Source organism: Rhinichthys klamathensis, unplaced genomic scaffold, assembly GCF_029890125.1.
Source record: "Rhinichthys klamathensis goyatoka isolate OS25496 unplaced genomic scaffold, OSU_Roscu_1.1 h1tg000103l_1, whole genome shotgun sequence".
Classification (NCBI taxonomy): domain Eukaryota; kingdom Metazoa; phylum Chordata; class Actinopteri; order Cypriniformes; family Leuciscidae; genus Rhinichthys; species Rhinichthys klamathensis.
Window position 1 is genome coordinate 4,126,985 of NW_026606642.1, and position 21,567 is coordinate 4,148,551.

At 36.5% G+C, this 21,567-nt stretch overlaps 1 protein-coding gene across 1 annotated transcript in view; it reads right to left on the reverse strand.

Moving 5' to 3' along the window:
• The window catches only part of LOC130087017 (uncharacterized), a 96,118-nt gene that overhangs the window by 73,875 nt on the left and 676 nt on the right, over positions 1–21,567 (reverse strand). The window lies entirely within an intron of this gene.

The window sequence follows — 21,567 nt, forward strand, 5'->3', positions numbered from 1 at the left end:
GCGGCCAGACGTCATAAATCGGTAAAAATATGTAACACATAACATTTCCTAAAAATGCATTCAGATACATTTGTACATGTCTACAGTGGCATGTATAATTGTTATTTTAACTTTTAGCTACGTGTAGTTATGTTTAGTGTATCGGGTGAGAGGACGTCACCTGGCGACGTTTTTTCCACGTGCATTTATAGTCCATCATGACCCTCTATGAAATCCTTGTTAAATATGCAAAAGCTGCGCTTAATCCTCGCATGGTTAATACTGCAATAATTAATGTAATTGCCCATGAAGTTTTTAAGAGGTTGTGAAGAAGACGTCCACTGGCGTCCTTTACACGTCTAGTCAGGCTGTGAATACTATACGTCCACTGACGTCTTTTGCACGTCTAGTAGCAAGACAGAAACAAATTATCAGGAATTATAATTCTTTATAAAATACACGATTTATATACAAATGAATATTTACTTTATCTTGTTTTTATAAATTATAATCACAAAATGCCCAGTATAGTCAAGTGATTGCAAAGCCACTGCATTTTAGTCATTAATTTAACCTGTTATATCTTTATGAAATACACAATTTATATACAAAAGAACATATATCTACTTTATCTTGTTTTTATATATTATAATCACAAAATGCCCAGTATAGTCAAGTGATTGCAAAGCCACTGCATTTTAGTCATTATTTTAACCTGTTGTACCTGATGTTTTCGTTGTTATTTTTTATGTAATGTATTTATATACAAAAACAGTAATATACCCGGTCACCATTTATGTCTGAATTGGATGTGCCCAAACCATAAACTGTGCTGCCAAGATGAACAAAAAATCTCGCAATACAACAAAATCCCGCGATAGGATAGATTATCTCGCGAGATGTTAACGCGTTCTCATAGATTCTAGAACTTTGAACAACCACGAGGAGAGGATGGAGTTGTGTCGATAGTATTATTAAAAATCTACTGTTTGGTAAGTACATTTTGTATTAGATTAACGTGCTTGAGGTTTACTTGTGTGACATGAATGAACAGAAAGAAATGATGCCCACATTGTCAACTGAAATTTACTGAGTTTGGCTAAAATTAGCCAGTAGGCTAATATTAACTTTGAACGTATACAACAACGGTATACCAAGTATATTGTTTAATGATACAGTCAAAGTTATTACTGTAACTTATTAATGTAGCCTTTTGAGAGTTTCTTTCAGAAAGTAAATTATCTGAAATGGAATGAAATGTTTAGCTGGATTTTAACATGTATGTTTCCAGTAACTGCTTTAAAAATAAAGCATAACATATTTTATACAATAAAATAAAATGTAATGCATGTTGATTACCTTTTTCTAATGTTTTATTCATGATTCATTCATCTTGTTCCATGTTTTTTTTTTTTTTATTTAGCTGTAGACCATAAAAATATTTTGAAAATAAGTGCATATCATTTACCTCAAATTTATAATTTTATTTATTAATATATATATATATATATATATATATATATATATATATATATATATATATATATATATATATTTCTCTTCCCTTAGATGCTGTGAAGAGGTGGAGCCCAAATGCTACAGACTCTGAAATTGATGCAGCAATGGCAGAACACCTGAAACACGCTCCAGGAACAGCTGGTGGATACAAAAACTGAGCCAAACAATGTGTTTAAAGGGATAGTTCACCCAAAAATGAAAATTGTCATCATTTACTCCACCTCATGTTTCAAACCTGTATACCTTTCTATGTTACGCTAAACACAAAGATGTTTGTAACCAAGATATCGCTTCCCATTAATCTTTCCCAAATAATGGTAGTCAATGGTTGCTCTATTTGCTTGGTTACAAACATTCTTCAAAATATCTTCTTTTGTGTTCAGCAGAAGAAATAAACTCATACAGGTTTGGAACATGAGGGTGAGTAAATGAAAGAATTTTCATTCAGGGTATCCGCGGGTCCTTAAAAAGTCTCAAAAAGTCTTAAATTAGATTTTAAAAATTTATGGCCTTAAAAAGTCTTTAAAAGTCTTATTTTGACTTATGAAAGGTCTTAAATTTTCAATGGCAATTTGAGTTAGACATATCTAAATGTTTTCCAAATTAAAACTATCTAATTAGCGTACTTTTTTATTTACTATTCGTTCTTTGTGGATTTGCTCGTTCACGTGACATTTCGCGTCACATTCGCGCCAGCATTACGTCTGTCTCCTGCACGCGAAACAGCAGGAGAGGAGAAGAAAGCTGGTTAATTTCAGTTCAATTGTAAGTTCATTCTTTATGTGCAGTGGTGTGCAATGTGTATTGTCTATTATGATATTGTAATCATTGTTTTACTTTAACGTTAACTATGTACGAGGGCGCACTGCGAGCTGACATCGCATTTGTCTCTCATGCTTGCTTTCACTGCGTGATGTGTCAGTGCAGTTAGGTATGTTCCCTAATAGACGTATAAAGTTTTTGTATTTTATATATCATATGTTGTTATCATACAATATTACATCAGCAAGAGGGCTGTTTTCCCGTGCACAATAGCAAATATGATATTTATTTTATATAACAGTTAAATTAACATTGTTACATTTTATAAACAATATTGTCAATATTGTTTGTTTTCCCTTTATTTCGCTGACGAGAATTTCAAAATGAAACCGTAGCAGAGACTCAATGCAAAAGACAGCGATGATTTCTTGACTGAAATCCGCGTTTTGAACGAATCATTTTAACGATTCAATGAACAATCACTTGCAGTTCCTGAATGAATCAGCCGTTTGAACAAATCGTTTGAATGAATGACTCCCTGAGACAGTGACTTGCCGCCACCTACTGGCGGGTTTAGTTTCACATTTAAAGTACCCTGTAATTAAAATGTTACAATTAGAAATCAGTTCATATTTAAATATAAATATTGAATTAAGAATTGAAAGAATTGAATATATCATAGCTTTATTTATGCAATTGTAAATGGAGTATAAATATATTAATGCCAGTTCTGATGCTGCTTCTGTGTCTCCTCTGCACTGCAAAGATGGATTTTGATTTAATGATTTAATATAACTGGTAACAGTGGTATTGTGTTATTATTCTAATATAATTTAATTTGAATGTTAGAATTTGACATAAAAGGTGATGCATACCTCTAAGTAAAAAAAAAAGAAAAAGAAAGTCCATATATGGGTGAAAATGCCCCTGGAACTCAATTTAAGGTTGCAAATATTGCCCTTTAATAAAAAAATGTTAATTCCTTTCACTGCTGTGAACTGACCACTGCATAGAATATGAAAAATATGAATATCTTCGTGAGTCAGCTGTCAACAACAGGCCTAAACCAGCCATGGTACCAGTACACAAACACAATCAGTAAAATATCATCTAATTATCATCAACAAAACTTTGAAAATATTGAGACATTTTTTTTTCAATATTGCGCACCCCTAATGTAAGGTATTAATTTTGATTTCTTCAGGTCTTAAAAAGGTCTTAAAAAGCCTTAAATTTGACTTTAAAAAGTGTGCAGATACCCTGTTCATTTTTGGGTGAACTATCCCTTTATATAATAATTCAGTATTTTGTAATTGGTATTTTAGTTTGGTTAACAAATGTTAAACATTGAAAAAATATTAAGAGACATTTTCGCTGTTCAAGATCAATAAAATTTGCTAAATCAGAACATGCTTTTTTTTCTTATGTCCACAAATAATGTGTTCTTGTTTGTGATGTACACGTGATTGAAACGTTTTATTGACGGTCAGGTCTGACTGGACCAATTTTGGAACTTTTTAAAACCTTTGTCAAGATGTGTAAACCTCAAGACTTGATTGCCTTTCACGATGTTACACAATATGTGTGTGATTATTTTAAATGCAGGCTTATATACACTTAAATTATGCAGCAACACATTTAAACACACAAATGATGACGCATTTAGACGTCCAGGGACGCGCTGAAGAGACGTGTAATTCACGGTCAGAAAAGACGTGTAATTCACGGCCAGAAGAGACGTGTAATTCACGGCCAGAAAAGACGTGGAATTCACGGCCAGAAAAGACGTCGGTTCAACTTCCATTTTGGAACTATTTTTCAACCATAACGGGACGTGTCGGACGGACGTCTTTTCAACGGTCATTACACGTCCAAATGTTTGCTGGGAGCTAAATGCGCACCCTTGAATAAGTGGGGTTTTACTTTAACTGCTCAGGACGGGTATGACCCATTTCCGTAAAACTTCAGTATCTTATCTTAAAGAAAATAACGGTGACGTTTCCACGCAACGAACGCGTTGTTTCATAGCAGTGCCCGGCTGCCCGCGCAATGATATGGCAGCTTTATCAATGGCTTGCTTTCTCGATAGAGAGCTGTCATCTGCTCATGTGAACACCAATGGCTGTCCTGAGGAGAGCTCAAACACGGACTGCTCAAAAATCTGCAGATGAGAGCTATATGGGACCGAGCGCGAGCGAAATCCAGTGAAAGATGGTAAGAGTGCAGCGAGTATGTGAGAGCTGTGAGGACGCGAATTGACGCCGCACAACGCCTCATTAATTCGCGCATGTAGTCATTTAATTACTGTTTTTATGTTTTAAAGCACTGAATCGATATAGAATCGCAAATTATTCGATTCTTAGCATTTTAAATCGAATATTGACCGAAATAAACGATTCACAATTCGAAATACATGTTTCAAGATCGATGCATATGCATCGTCAGGATTTGTAATCGATGCATGGAGAAAACGAATGAATCGTTACACCCCTAGTCGAAAGTAATTCAGTAGCTTTGGGGCTTTAATTTTTGGGACTGGAACAATGATAGAATCTTTCCAAAGATGGGACCCTGTGCAACTGCAGTGATAGTTGAAAGATGTGAAGATGTCCGCCAACTGCACAGCACAGTTTTTAAGAAGTCGTCCTCCAATATGATCAGGACCAGGGCTTTTCCGCTCTTTGACTGATCTAAAAGCTTTAATGACAGCACATTTATCGATGTGAACAGGGGGAGTACACGCATTATCCTTAAAGACAGACACCTCTTTACTAAAATTATGCTCATCATAACGATAAAAAAAAACATTAAATTCATTTGAAAGTTGTGAATCATTTATCCCATTAAGTGAGACTACACTCTTCTTTGTTGGCATACCCATCATATTTTTCACACCTTCCCATGCAGGGCGTGCATAGCTGCACTCAATAAGTTTTTAACTTTATCTCTGTAAGCGAATTTTGCAAGTTTAAGTTCTCTCTTAACTTGCTTTGAGAGCTCCCTGTATTGTTGCGTGTCTCCTTGATTAAAATAATATTCCTCTGATTAATCAGTTTCTTGACGGATTTTGAGACCACTGTTTATTATTAGCATAAAGTAAACGGGATTTCTTGGGGACAAACATATTTTCACAAAAAGAAATAGAAACCGTTTCTGTTAATTCATTTATATCCGTGCAGGAATTTTTAAAAACGTCCCAGTCGGTATCAGCAAAACATTCTTGTAGATCCTGCACCGATTCATCCGACCATACCGGCACCAGAGTTCGCTCAGGCTTGTTCCTCTTCAGGACAGTTTTGTATGTCGGAACAAGATAAACAACACTGTGGTCGGACGCACCAATAGGAGCTCTCAGGAGTGATTTATATGCTCCTTTGACTGTCCCAAAACAAAGATCAAGACACTTGGAATGCCGAGTCGGACAAGTGACATATTAAAAAAAGTGACCAAGCGCTTTCCCGGGTTTACAGTGGTTAAAGTCTCCCATTAAAAAAATCGGCGCATCCGACGCTCGCGCTTGAAAACTCTGCACTTTTTTGGTCAGGATTTGTGTTGCGATGTCAGCGTTAGCCCTGGGATGAATATAAACCACAGTCACAAATAGTTGTGGAAATTCCCTCGGCAAATAGAATGGCCGTAGCGACACCGCTAAAAGCTCAATGTCTGGTGTACATAAGGACTCACGAATGATGACTGTACTGCACCAGCGTTTATTAATGTATAAACATAAATACTGCACATTTGCTAACATTATAGAGGGAAGGGGGATTCTGCGGTGTCCAAGTCTTTTGAGCCTTTGCCGTACACCTCCACGTCTCCCTCTTTTCCTCTCTTCATGTTATGTGCTGATATTTCAATTTCCTATAGCCTAGTGTTCGCTGTAGTTCAGATGGACAGATTCACTCACACTAAAGGCTCATTACGTCTCTTACAGATCAAGGTCTACCTTTATTGTTCATAGTGTTGATCTCTGCTTCTGCTGCTGGATCTCTGATGATTGTTGTTATAGTCGTGATCTTCTGCATCTGCCATTTAATAAATATATTTTATTTGTCCTATTGAGTGTTCTTAGACTATGATTTTTTGCCATCCTTATAATCTTATTTATTTTTTATTTTATTTGCAGGTGTTATTTATCCAAACCAAGCTGGACTTTCAACTAAACTGATCTAAGCCGTTTACAAAACACACTGACAGACATAAAAATAAAATAACAAAAACAACTTCCTTGACAAGAAGACCCTATGATTTACTTTAATTAGATTCACTTTACCAGAGAAATTCAGTTTATATAACTCAAATAATATAATTAATGTGAGGGATTCTGTTTGATTTAAATATGAATTCAGAGATGCACTGATGAAACGGTCCCTTCAAATCTTCAGAAGTTGATTTGTAATACAAGGACTTTTATCAATTATCTATTTTATGGCCCATTTTCATTTTAGCCTTTTCATGTTTGACTGCTAAAGTCTCAAAACTTGAGACAGTGTGTGTGTGTGTGTGTGTACATCTCCAGTGCAAAACACTCGTCTATACGTCTAATTTGGTTTGATCTGTTGATGGACAAACAGGTTCTGCATGAACAAGGTATCACTGGAAGTGTGTGGTTGTTTTCAGTGTGTGTGTCAGTAGTGTGCGTGTCTGCATGCGGTTGAAGGGCTTTTAAATAATTCAGCTTTAGCTTAGCTCAGTTAATTCTGAGAAAAAAACTCTACAATCATGACAAATTCACAGATTCTGTTATAAGTGAATCAGATCTGTTTTAATGGCATCTAGAATATAAATATACAGATATTTCAAGTTATTTTCCATTGTATGAAAACCATGCATATACGATAAACGTTTTCCTTTGGTAATGCTAAATTAAAGAAACAATCTAAAGATCTTTGGCTCAGAGCCCAAGGCACACAATATCTCTCTTACTGAGGTCGTGTTACAGTATGGAAATTATTATCAATGCAAAATTTAAAAATAGGCGCCATGATAACATTTATAAATCCTATTATTGTATGAAAGCAGGAACCATTCACACCATTAAAAGACTGCACAGTAGCCAGTAACAGTTATGAAATATATAACAATTTAGTTACATAAACATATTTGGCTGCTACAAAATGCCAAATATGTTTATGTAACTAAATTGTTATATATAATGAATCTTGGATCTTTAACCACAAATGTTGTTAACCAAACACTAGTGTAGAGTGCATTGGTGTATCTCTGGGTAAATCTGTCCCTTTAGAGTTAACACAGATGGTTGATCGAGAGGTTAGCTGGTTAATAGAGGTGTAAAACACTGGCACCCAAAACTCAACATGAATGTTCCTCTCTTTCACCACTGACAACAATGTTCTGAGAACGGTTTCATAACTTTCTCATTGTTATCTAAATGTTATTTCTGAACGTTAAAAATGTCCAATTTTTCAAATGTCTTAACTTTTTTTTTCTAAGAAAGAAACTAACAAACTTTTTTTTTTCTTAGTTATGTGAACATTAACATTCAATTTTATATAATACATATTCTTTGAACATTAACAAACTATTTAAGGGGTTTCCCTCTATCATCATCCATCTGTGGAGTCTCAGTCCTCTTATTAAGGGCCACTGGTTCTATGACACCTTTCTCCTGAAATGAAGAAGCAGATTCACAGAAGGAAAAACAAATGTTCAGGATTGATGATTCAGTTACACACAGATATGTGTTTTATCTCTGATGTTTCTGAATGTAAAGACGTCTATTCTTTATTTTGAAGTAAAACAACACAAGAGAAGCACTCTCTTAAATAAGCCTGTTATTATCAGTGATTCTATGTGATGATTTATAAATGAAACACGCAGAGAAAACTCAAACGGTCTGGTTGCAACAAAGTCCTTAAAGGGACACTCCACCCATTTGCATTAAGATTTCCATTGTTAGAAATCCAGTCATACTATTGAATGGTCGTGCAACACTCTCTCATTTTCTCCTGAGACGAAGTTTAAATGGAGCCCTTAGTGAAACATGGGTTGCAAGAAAAAAAACCTTAAGCTCATCTTTAAGTATTATCCTGTAATTGTTTAAGTGTTTCCTTTAGTTCTGTTCTGTGTTGCAACCAGGGTTTGAAATTAACAAATGCGATTAAAAATCAACTGTGGCGGAAAACGCTGTCAAATCACTCGCCAGTTTAGTGTGTTATTGTTTCCTCACTTTACTAGGGGAGTTTGTGTGAGACAAATATGCACGGATTTAGAGCAAATACTTGTGATTCATCATGATATATTAAATACATCGTATTGCGCAGAATCTGTGCATATCTGGCTTACTTGAACATCCACGTCACAACGCAAAAAAGAAAACGACGCACTTGTTCATTTTCATTGAAGCAAAAGCGAAGATTAAAAAGCATTTGGTTAACAGAAAATACTTTGTTATTTTTCAACATCCTGAATTATTGTGATGTTCTTTGTACTGTATTAATCTGTCCACCTAAAACATGTTTTTGGTAAAAAAGGATGAGGATGAAAGAGGAAGGAGGAGATGGCTGGATGACAGGATTTTGTTTGATTAAGAAATGAATGTATAAATTCAAATATTCATATAAACTGTGACGTAGTTAATCTGGTTTATTTCTTCTTTTTTTCTTTGGTTTCATGATTTTTTTCCATCACTTCCACTGAGAGTTTGACAGAAATATATATTTTTTATTATCTTGCATGCTCAAGTTCAAGGCAGCAGCCCAAAACATGCAACATACATGGATCTTGCGCAGTTTCTTTAAATTTGGGATAATTTTAGCAGTCAAACATCAAAATATTGACAACAAAATCAACAAAAATGTCACTGATAACAAGTGTATGTACACAATGTGTCCTGCAGCCTATGGTGAAGTCTGGTTTGAGTGACACACACATTTGTGTAGTGAAGTTCAAAAGAGAAGCAGTTTTGCCTGATGAAAATGTGCGCCTTTAAATCATACAGTCGTGAGTTAAACATGTTTAAAAGTAAGCGATGTTAAAACTATCGCAACTGCTTCCCTATTGCTGTGTTTTGCCAGAAACTATCGTGAAATGCTTAGTATAAACACTTAGGTAAAGAAATTACTTTCCTCAGGGAAATTTTCCCCTTAGGGATACAGTCAATAAAGAGTTTTCATGCAACCGGGTCGTGATACACACTACTAACAAATGCCAATCTGTTATAAAGTCAGTGTTTCGCAGACAGAGATTCAGAGCTCACAGTATCTCACCTGAGGAGGATCATCTCGCCGTTTCCTGTTTGAACAACAAACTCTTTGGTCAATTAGAATACAAATACTTTTGGTTTCAAATGTTTTTAAAGATTATTTTGCACATTAAATATCTTATTTATATTTTCTACAATCAGCTGTATGTAATACTTGCCTGTTCATTCTTTTTTGCAGCAACACAGGCTGGCAATCCAAACAACCACAGCAATCAGAACACCAACAACACCACCACCAGCAGCAATTGTTTCTGGATCATCTGAAGATGATCCTGAACCTGGAACAGCTGAAGACAGACACACATTATTACTAGAGATCGACTGATAATCAACTTTCTATAATCAATACTTTTGACATATTTACACCATTATGCTTTCAGTATAAAGTTGTATGATGTTGATTCATTGGATAAATGGTGTGTTTTTGAGCAACAGCAGAGAAATCAGCGGATTCACATGAAAACTGACTAATATTGAGCATTTTTCTTTATTATTAACAAAAGAATTTGAAATTGTAAAATTCATAATGTGACAAAACTCAATGTGACAATTGTCAGTCTTTGATGTGCATAAGGTCATGGAGATTATCCACAATGAACACATTTACTGGGAGGATTTAAGTTTCACTATTTCAGGCTGTGAAAATGAACTGAATGATGAAATGAAACTCACAAGTGACAGAAACACTGAAGATCTTAGTGATGCTGAATCTGCTGTTGCGGACCAGTAGTGTATATTCTCCAGAGTGTGTGTTTCTGGTGTGTGTGATGATCAGAGATCCAGTCTGATGATCCAGCTTCAGTCTGTCTCTGAATCTCTCATCACACTGAACATCTGTACAGATCTTTATCTCCATTGATTTGAGCGATGCGAATGTCATATAATACCATATAATTCTGTCTTGTTGGTTTGTTTGAACACCAGTGTTTAGAGAGACTGAATCTCCCTCCATCGCTGACACTCCGTCTGTATCAACACCAGAAGTGATCGACCGATATATCGGGCCGATATTTGCGTTTTTTACATGTATCGGAATCGGCCGATACGCGGCTGCGTTCGCCGATAGTTTTTTTCCCGGCATTATTTATAGACAGGCGTCCACAGGCAGCTCTGTGTTGCTGGAGACGCTGCAGTTCACATGCAGATCATGCATTGCCCCTCCCCCACTAGCAGAGTACAATCTGCTCTTCAAGATAATGGTAACTTTTAAACTTTCAAAGCATCTTTTAACTGTTTGACTGCTGAAATATTGCCATACACTTTGTAAGGACTGGGCCAGGGTGAATCTGAATAACTAAATACCTTCGTGCTAAAATCCCAAAGCCTTTAGCTCCAAAAGGCCTGGAACTTGAAAAAACACACACACACACACACACACACACACACACACACACACCTCCCCCACAGCTGACACCCACACTCAGGACAGAGCGCGGTGTCCGCTTACAAGACATTAAGACATTTTATGACATTTTTGGAAGGTCCCAAAGGAACTTCTTTTCTTTAAAAGACATTCAACCAGATATATTTGATGTGTTTTTATGTGTGTCCATTTGCCCATGTCACATTGGAATAACTGTGACTTTATCATTATGCATTTTTACATTTAACTGTCTATTCCCCAGTATTGTTATACGTCGTTCTTGGTCTTGTTTTAATTCTCATGATCCAGCGGAATTAATCAGATACAAGAAATTACAGTAAAAGTTATGATTCTATGTGCACCAGCTTTTGGGGACAGTAAGAACCAAAACTTAACATGCTGTCAGAGCCTGGGGCCTTAGATAACAGCATTTACGACCGCACCAGGAATGTCAGAGAAGTATGTCTGTCTCTCTCTCTCTCTGAATTCTAACCAAGGAGGAGAAATGAATCCTGTATTCATATATATATGCTATTATATATCCACTTGAGAATTGTATGAACGACGTATCTAAGTTCCCTATTTCATGAGTTGCCTTTCTGTGGTTTGGTCTATGTTTCTCGACAACTCTTAATTGGATAATGTTCAAACTTTGCCAACTAATGTTTAACCAAATCCATTGGTGGCAAGTTTGGTCTCGATAAACTCCAATCTTCGTTCCCCATTTGTTAATTGACATTACATTTTGCTAAACTTTGTGACACATTAGTATTATAAGAATTGTGAAGATTCTTCTCTTAAACAACCGACGAGATTAGGGTTTCAGATGTCTCTCTCTGGAGACAAAGGGCCATAAACCCAAAGTCCCGCCTGTAAACTTCCAACCCTCTAATTGGCCAAGCCAACAGGAAGAGGCTGGATTTCTCATAGTGTGATAAATGACGCTTCTCCTCTGCGCTCGCTCTCTTCCTCCCGTGTCATGATGTAACGTCTCGCCTCCGGGCGAGCTCTTCGCCTTTCTTTTATTTGTTTCTAGTTTAGTTGTGTTTTTCATTTGTAGATAAGTCTCTGTGTTTAATTCCAATCGACGATTGAAAAGGAAACCCCGTGACCGTGACATATCTCTTCAGCAAATCCATCTACCAGGGACCTTTAAACGAGCGCGCGCTCTCTTTGAAGGAGAAACACGCGCACGTGACCACGTGACGCGCCGGACCGAGAGACACACACGCTTCTTCAAAAGCCATGGAAAGATGCAACGTTAACTCCGCGTGATTTCCCCGTAGAGATCTTTATTCCCTTTTTGTTAGTCAAAGTTTTGTTTTCCGTAGCCGACTCAGTTCACTTCCACGAAGTGAAACGAACTTAGCCGAACTATTTCCCTTTGGAAATGTTACAACAAAGACTGTAAACCTCCGTTCAACACGCGCGCCAAGCAGCCCACGTGACGCTTCCTCACACCCAAAGGACTCAGCTCACGCGGCCAGACAGGGCCGTACAGAAATGTTTCGGCACAGAGAGAAACCATAACATACGTTGATTGCAAGTATAAATCTCTTTATAGAGCTTCTAAGAAGTTTTAAGATGATGTTCCGTGTTGTAATCGGAGAGGTGAATGTCTTCCTGCCAATGAAATTCTCCCAATTTCTCTGTTCTCTCTCTCCCCATCCCCTTTCCTCTCTCTCTTACTCGCTCACGCGTGTACGTTATCCATTGTCCAAACTTTATGCATTTCTCGTTCATTGATGTCTTATTGTATTGTTCATTGTTGTCTATGTGTTTGTAAATTCATATATCCCATGTAACCGTAGTAAATACATAAGTAGTCATGCCTCTATTAAATTAATTATATATTCATTAGATTGATGTGCTGTCTTTTTGCTCAATTTCAAGTCACTTAAGTGCCAAAGGTCTAAATGCTACAAGCTTTACGAATTACAGATACTTTAAAGAGTAACGTTAACGTTATGTGTTGATGGGCGGGAAACCCAATTCTTCTGGCCAGAGAATTGCGTTTCCTGACATCCTATAAAGTAAGATGATATTGTGGATCCCACAAATATTATCCTGACAATTGAGCTAATTCATTTTACCTGTGTGTGAAACATGGCCCGTGTAATTAACTGCAAGCAACTTGTGGTTAATTTCCGGGATTCACATGCACGCATGCAGGTAGAATGACCGATCCTCCCTTATCGGGAGATTTATTAACATGTAAGACAGATCTAATCCAAACATGTATGAATAATTATTAATTACCAATTATTAATTATGATATGCAAATTCCCCACGGATTAGATCCGCCCTGAATCCTTACAACTTGGAAACAAAATGGAAACACATTGCTCTATAACTGTTATGTGCTTGCAACTATAACTAAGCAAGTTTGTGGGTCCAAATGGAAAACGCGAATGCCTCGTCTATAAAACTGCTTGCCATTGTATTTAGAGAGCTGCAAATAGCTAAGGTGCAGGCTATCCATTCAGTATGCATTAGGGCTGTCAATGAATATTCTAAATTCGAATATACTGTATATTCGAATAGTTTTAAAAAACTGAATTTCGACGGTGAAAGTTAATATTCGAATGTGGAAAACACGCCGCGGTAGCAGACTAACGTTACCACACAGCACAGCTCGCTCGGAGCGCTCAATGTCGGTTTGAAGGAATACAAACTTGGAGACTCGCGAGCTTTTGTCTTAGCAAGAGAGAGTCCTGTCATTCCTGTTCTGGAGTCTCAGGGTTGAATAGGTTTTCCCTCTCTCTTTTAATGCAGGTTCCTAAACCTGTATACGAGTTTCCACCATCACAATGTAATCCCTCCCCCTTATAATGTATATATATTACAATGTTTGACTCAAGAAGTTAGACGAGAATGGAATGACTGTAGGGCTGCAGCTATCGATTCTTTTTGTAATCGAGTAACTCGAGGAATCGTTTCAGCCCTAAATGACTGCAGCAACCACAGCAAGTTCCTAATAAAGAATCTGCTTAAAAGATATCTCCATCGTCTCCTGGTCTCTCTTCTGAGTTTTCTACACTTTAGAAGAAATAAATTCACAACAGGTTCTATATACTGTGAAACTTGAATGAATGAATGAATTCACTGAATGAAGCCTGCTATATTTGGGACAAGAGTCGCAACCTTAAATTGCTTGCACAAAACTCTTGATCAGCACTCAACATTTGTTTGTTGTTGTTCATTTAAACCGGTATGCACAGAGAGCGTGCGGGTGAGTGCGAGAGAGAGAAAGACTTCCTGCGAGTCCGGGCGAGCCAGAGAGAGCTCTGCGGTCTTGGCCATTAGTTGATATACTTGTTTTTTTCTAGTAATACATTGTCAAATATGTTTAAACTCAAATAAACTAGACTACCTAATACTAGTAGTTATGTCTCTTTGTATTAATTTGTCCTGTTATTGACGTAATGCGCGTCATTGACAAAATGCGCCACATTCAAATGTTTTTTTTAGAAGGAATATGCAAACGCCATTTGAGAAATGTTGACAGTCCTAGTATGCATACGGTAGTTACGAACACTGGTCATAGGATTAAGTAATGCCAATGTTGTTCCGTGCTTTTTGTGGGAGATTTATTCAGCGACCACCTGGCTGAGGTTTGGACGCGTGTGGTGTGTGTCTCCCTCGCCATCGCAGTGATAGCATCTATTTATTGCTATTACTAAATTAGGCAGTGAAAGTGCACACTCTAAATGCGCACCCGCACTAGTCTAATCTACAAGACTACATCACGTAGAGAATGCATGCACTCTGTGTGTGTGTGTGTGTGTGTGTGTGTGTGTGTGTGTGAGGGATAGGCTATACCCGATAATATCAAATCGCACATCGTTAAAACAACAATTACGATATTATCGCAGACGATACAGTGTGAACAAGCCTTTACTGTGTATTGTAAGTCTAATTTGAGGCGTCTGTTTTCTAGAGAGATAACATTTGGTTCTACAAGCAAACTTTGTGCTGGAGATGTTCTAAACAAACCCAGTGCCAGATGTATAGTTTCCTTCTTGAGCATAATGTTTTCAGGTTTTGTAATAGTTTGCATCCCTCAAATCCCACCAGTGTGAAAAAAGTGGTTCTCAACAGAAGACTCAATGTGATCCCATTTATTTTGTCATAAACATCTTGCAAAATCTGCAAAGAGGTTATGCGATTAAGCCTTTCTACTCAAACTCAACTTCATAATATTTCCTATTAAGAATATTGAAACATTTCCAATAAAATATATTTATTTAGTATTTTATTAGAATTGTGCTACTTTCCACCACATTGAGATACAATGTGTTTCACTATTTATTGACATTTTAGTCTTGCTGTTTGAATCTCCCACATAAATAACAGTTTTTATTTACATTGTTTTTGCAGAGGCATTGTATAACATTGTATTCAAGTATTTGATCAATTTATGCACTTACACCTATGTAAAATACATGCATGCATATACATTATGACGCTAAATTATATTTTAAGATTACGTTTTATACCAGATCATACGACCTTAGCACATATAATGAGACATATGGCGCTATGACGTTCGTCGTTTGTTTTTATCGTGGACAAGAAGTGAGATTGGGTGACGGCCAAGATGGCGGCAGTGTAGGTGGTAGTGTATCTTTTGCGCTTCAGGGAAATAAAGGTGAAGTGGTGATATAACCCGTTAATTGGACTGGTGATACCGTGAAAAACTAAGCGAAAAGTTATATGATTCTGTTTTAAACTTTTTATGCATGGGAAAAAGAGGAAAGAAGAACGTGAAACAAGTTCGCATTGACACCATGTCGTTCAACGCATCTGACACAGTCGTTCAGCTTGAGGATTCGGCATCAGCCTCGAGTAGTGCTGGTTTTAAATCTCAGAAAGATGCCGAATCACAATGGTTTGACACTTGTCCAAATTTTGACAATGAGGTTGTTGTCGCATCCCTCTCGGATACTCCTCAGAAGCCAGCGGCAAAAAAAACTAAACGCGCAGAATCTAGTGGAAACGGAAATGAGGATGTCTTGGCGGCTATTCGTGAGCTTGCATCAAAACTCGATAAAAACTTCCAGAAGATTTCGGCGGTTGAAACTACCACTGAGGCAACCTCCAAACAAGTCAAAAGTCTAACAGCGACGGTGCAACAGCTTATTTTGGATGTTGGAGTGCATAAAGAGGCTCTCGATCATATGGACTCTGAGGTCCACGCTCTGAGAAAGGAAAACAAATCGCTGAAAGCAAGTGTACTGGAGTGCAGACGTTACGGTTGGCGATGGTTTCTAAAGTTGCACGGCGTTGCGGAAAAAGACAACGAGGATGTCCGAAATGTGATCCTCAACGTCTTAGGGAAGATTGCTCCTGGAGTAGGAGACGGACTCCAGGGCAGTGTCGATGTCGTTCATCGTCCGGGCCCGAAGCGGGCGGATGGAAAGGCCAGATCGATCATAATTCTCTTCTCACAGCGCCGCATCCGTGACATCATTTGGAGTGCTGCTAAAGGTTGCAAGTTTCTAATTGACAATAAACTGCGTCTCTCGGAGCCTCTGTCTCCCGAAGATAGAGCAGCGCGGGACAAGTTGTGGCCTCTCGTGAAGAAGGCAAGGGAGGAGGGCAAGAAGGCAACCTTTCGCAATTCATTTGCCTTGATTGATGGGAAACAATTCTTCTATTCTGATGTCATGTAAGCTAACATGCTGCTTGCTCTTGTAATTTTTCTCATGTAAAAATTTGAATCTTGAGTAACAATATAAACTGTAGAAAAAAAGAAAAGAAAGGAAAAACTTTTAAGTTGTGCACCAATAGAAAGGTAACTATGTTTATTCTTCTTTAATTATTGTTACCTTACTATTAATTTCCTTGTTTATCACCTCGACAAAGATGTTCTTTATGGGTTATTATCCACCTCTCCCTTTACATTTAGGTAGCTAAATCTAAGTAAGTCATCTTTTTGTTATTTTTTCTCAATTTGTTTGGGTGTTCCTGTTATGGAGTTTATGTTTAACTCCTTGTCGGTTGTATCTTTAAATGTTAGAGGTTTGCGGGACAATCTGAAAAGAAAAGAAATTTTTTTGTTTTGTAAAAGAAGGGCAGCGGATCTTATCTTTCTTCAAGAAATTCATTCAGGGGAAACGGATGTTAAATTTTGGAGGACTCAATGGGGAAACTCAATTTTCTTTAGCCATGGCAGCAGTCACTCGGCTGGGACAGCTATTATGTTACATAGGTTTAAAGGGTCTGTATTAGAAACTTTATGCTTGGATGAAGGCAGATGGGTTAGTGCTGTAATAAAACAAGGTAATGCCACCTTTATAGCTTGTTGTGTATATGGATACAACTCTCGTGCATCCAATAGAGTAATGTTCTCTCAGCTAGTGGATAAACTTAAAAAGTTACACCAAAAATATAATAACGCTTATTTTATTTTGGGGGGTGATTTTAACGAATGTATGGACGATCTCCTGGATAGATACCCCCCTAGACTTGATAGCAGGATGAATAATGATCTAATTCTTTCTTTGTGCTCCGATCTCTCCCTTACTGATGCATGGCGATTCTTTAATCCTTCTACTAAAGATTTTACCTGGTCCAATAAAAGCTTGTCTTCTAGATCTAGGATTGACTTTTTTCTAATTTCACTTTCTATCCTTAACTATGTAAAAGATGCTTCTCATGTCACTGCCCCCTTATCAGATCATAAATTAATTGCAATAAAATTTAGTGACATCAAAGATAACCCAAGAATGAGGGGCTATTGGAAATTTAATAATGCCTTGTTAAAAGACAAAAAATTCAATGATTGTATTATCAATCTTACCAAAGAATTATTTACCGGGTTAATCAGAGATTATAAAACAAATTGGGAGTTCTTTAAATATAAAGTTAGATATATTGCAGTTCAAAGAAGGAAAGAACTTAAAGATATTAAACATAAAACGGAATCTGAGCTGATTAATAGTCTTAATGTATTACTAGCTAAAGATAAGATTACAGAAGAAGAGGATCTGGAAATAAAAAAATTAAGCCTGGAATTCGACAGAGCTTACTTAGAGTTGGCTAAAGGTGCATATATAAGGTCTCGGGCAAAATGGGTTGAGGAGGGGGAAAAGAATTCTAGCTATTTTTTTGCCCTGGAAAAAAGAAACGGACAGAGGAAAGCTCTTTTAGAACTTAATATTGATGGAGTTACCTCCAATGACCCCAGAAAAATATCAGAATTTGTTACCAAATTTTATAGCAATCTTTATACCTCTAATTTTAACTATGACTTCTGTGAAAAATTTAGTGATATAATTAAACACCGTATTACAATTATTGATCGTGAGTATAGTCAAATTTGTGACGCCGATTTGTTAATAGATGAAATTAAGCAAGCTCTGCATTCAATGAAAAAAGGCAAATCCCCTGGTATTGACAGGCTTTTAGTAGAATTCTATCTCCACTTTTGGGAGTTTATTAAACTCCCTTTATTTCATATGTATAAGGAATGCATCAGTCAGGGAGAAATGACCTCTACTATGAAACAGGTAGTTATATCCCTTATACCCAAGTCAAGCAAGGACCCTTTATTGATTGACAATTGGCGGCCTATCACTCTGTTAACATTAGATTATAAACTATTAGCCTCTGTTTATGCTAAAAGATTAAGAACTGGTCTAGATCACATTATTTCTGAATCTCAATCGGGATTCATGAAAGGCCGTCACATATCTAATAATATAAGGTTAGTATTAGATGTGTTGGATTATTCTAATCTAATTCAATCAGATGGTCTCATACTTTGACTTTTACAAAGCTTTTGATTCCTTAGAACACAACTTTATTTTCCGTACTATAGAGTTATTTGGATTCGGCAAATCATTTATTGATACTGTAACCATCTTTTATAGAGATATTATAGCTCAGTGATCATTAACTTTGAAACATCTAAAAGATTTGACATCCATCGTGGAGTCAGACAGGGTTGTCCAATCTCCCCGTTTTTATTTCTTTTAGCCACAGAATTACTTTGTCTAAGGAATAACCATAATGAAAGGTTGTTAGGAATATCTATATTTGATAGGGAGCTTAAAATTGCACAGCTAGCCGACGACACCACAATATTCTTGGAGGATAAAAAACAGTTATCTAATGCTTTGGAAATGATAGATCAATTTTCATATGCCTCTGGTCTAAAACTCAATATTTCGAAATGTGAAATTATCTCAATTCATGATATAGATGAGACATCTTTGGAAGGTATCCCAGTTAAAAACAGTGTTAAATATCTAGGTATTCATATTACTAAAAATCCAATTACCAGACATCATTTAAACTTTTCTGATAAAATGATAAAAACTAAAAACATCTTTAACATCTGGCTTCAGAGAGATCTTTCATTATACGGTAGAGTTCTTTTATCTAAGGTGGAAGGGCTCTCTCGCTTTGTATACCCTGCTTTCTCTTTATTTATCAATGATAAAGCTATAAAGGGAATTAACAAAATATTTTTGGATTTCATCTGGAAAAATAAACCTTACAAATTAAAAAGAGAAGTACTCTCCAATTCCAGAGGTGAAGGTGGCCTTGACTTTTTGGACTTTGCTGATACTATAAACACCTTTAAAGTAAACTGGCTGAAAAGATGCCTTGCGAACCCAGTCTCGTTATGGTTTTTCATTCCTAATAATATCTTTAACAAACTTGGTGGCCTATCTTTCCTATTAAAGTGTAACTTTTTGCCTGGCAAGTTACCCATCTCCTTATCTAACTTTCATCAGCAATGCCTTCTCTCATGGAAATTGTGTTTTGTCCATAGCTTTTCCCCCCACAAAGTTTTCCTTTGGAACAATGTGGATATAACCATTAGAAATAAGTCTCTTTTCTTTCCTAGATGGTTTAACAATAACTTTAATTGCATTCTATCTGTCTTTGATGATTTTGGTTTTATTCTAACTTATAAGCAATTTTTGAATCTCCATAACTTTCCTATTCCACCAAAGGAATATAATACCTTGATAAAAGCTATACCAGCAGGCTTAATCCAATTAGTTAAAAGCCACCTTAGCTTCAATAAAGGTAACAGTGTTTATCCGGCTTTACGCTTGGGTGGTATTGAGTTTTTAGATCGAAAATGTAACAACGGACATATTCGTACAATTTTTCAAATGAAAAGAAAGATTACTCCAAGGGGTAAATTCTATTGGGGATCCCTTGTAACAAACGTAAATTGGAAGAAGGCCTGGCTTCTGTTTGTGTATCCAACAAAGTTAAGGAAATTCATTATAAAATCCTTCATAAGATTTATCCTGTTAACTCTTCTATCTCTAAATATTCTGATATTGATGAAACTTGCTCCTTCTGTGGTTTTGTTGAGGAAACAGCTGCCCATTTATTTTGTGACTGTAATGTAACCAATAGATTTTGGACTAAATTAAGTTCTTTTGTTTTTAGCCCTACTAATGTGACCCACACCTTCACTCTCAAAGAGATTATTTTTTATTATGAAAATCCAAAGTTGCTTTCCCTTGAGTATGTTGTTAACTTCTTTATCTTGTATGCAAAATTCTTCATCCATAAGCAAAAATGGCTTAAATCTCCTTTGAGCTTTCCTCTTTTTCTTGCTGATTTTGACTCTTTTATTTCATCCCTTAAACTTATAAATAACAAGAAAATGAAAATGTTTTGATGCATTATGATGATTTATTCAAAGAAATGACTTGACCTTATTATGCTTTTCTTTCTTTTTTTATGTATTACATCATTTGATGTATGCAAACCCAGTATTATTGTTTGTTTGTTTGTTTGTTTGTACACCTTGCTTAACTTCCCTGAGTTGGTAGTTATGTATAAGTTCTGCAATAAAAAAAAGAAATAAAAAAGAAATAAAAAAGAAGTGAAATTGCATTTGCAACACATAAATGCAAGACAAATACAACTGATAAATGCATTTATTTCAAATATAAGATTAGAGCTAATACAAAATATAAATGCGTCACTGTCGCCTTTACGGTTATCCGAAGGGTTGTAACCTCAGTCGAATTTAAGACAATGGTCAAATAAAACACACAAAAAAGCTAAACACACACACACACACACACACACACACACACAAAAGTCATTCCTGTCAAAATAAAGCAATCAGATACAAAACGTAGGCCTACTTACGGTTTCAGCGTCGGCTGGGCGTAACAGTTAGTAAAGTTAGTTATAAGCTTCGTCAAGAGCAGACTAACAAACAAATCATATAGGCCTAATGTTAAAAAAATAATAATGTTATAATGGTCAGGAAAACACACGCACAGCAAAATACAAAGATAGGCCTACAATAAATACATTTCTGTCGACTAACTACAAATAGGGTGACCACCCCGAAATTCGAAGTCCCGCGTCCCGCAAGTCATAAGCAGTGTCCCACATTTTAATTTTGTCTGCATAATTTTATTTCATCGTCCTTTAAACTAATAGTCTACATCTACAATAAAAAAGAAAATGTTAATAAGAAAACACTGAACATGCGCGGTGCAGCGTCGTAATATTAGCAATTTAAAGCATGTTAGTGCAAAAAGACATCTAATATAAAATCAATATTTATCAATGTGGCGAGGGGGGCGTGGTTCAGCGAAGTCTGTAACGGGAGAGCGAGGGCGGAGCCGAGCGGTGAGTAATGGGTTAAAATGACTAACACCTGTTTGTGATTTCAGTAATTGGCGTGAGGAGACCGCATATAAGCGGGCCGTGCTGCTGACAGCTG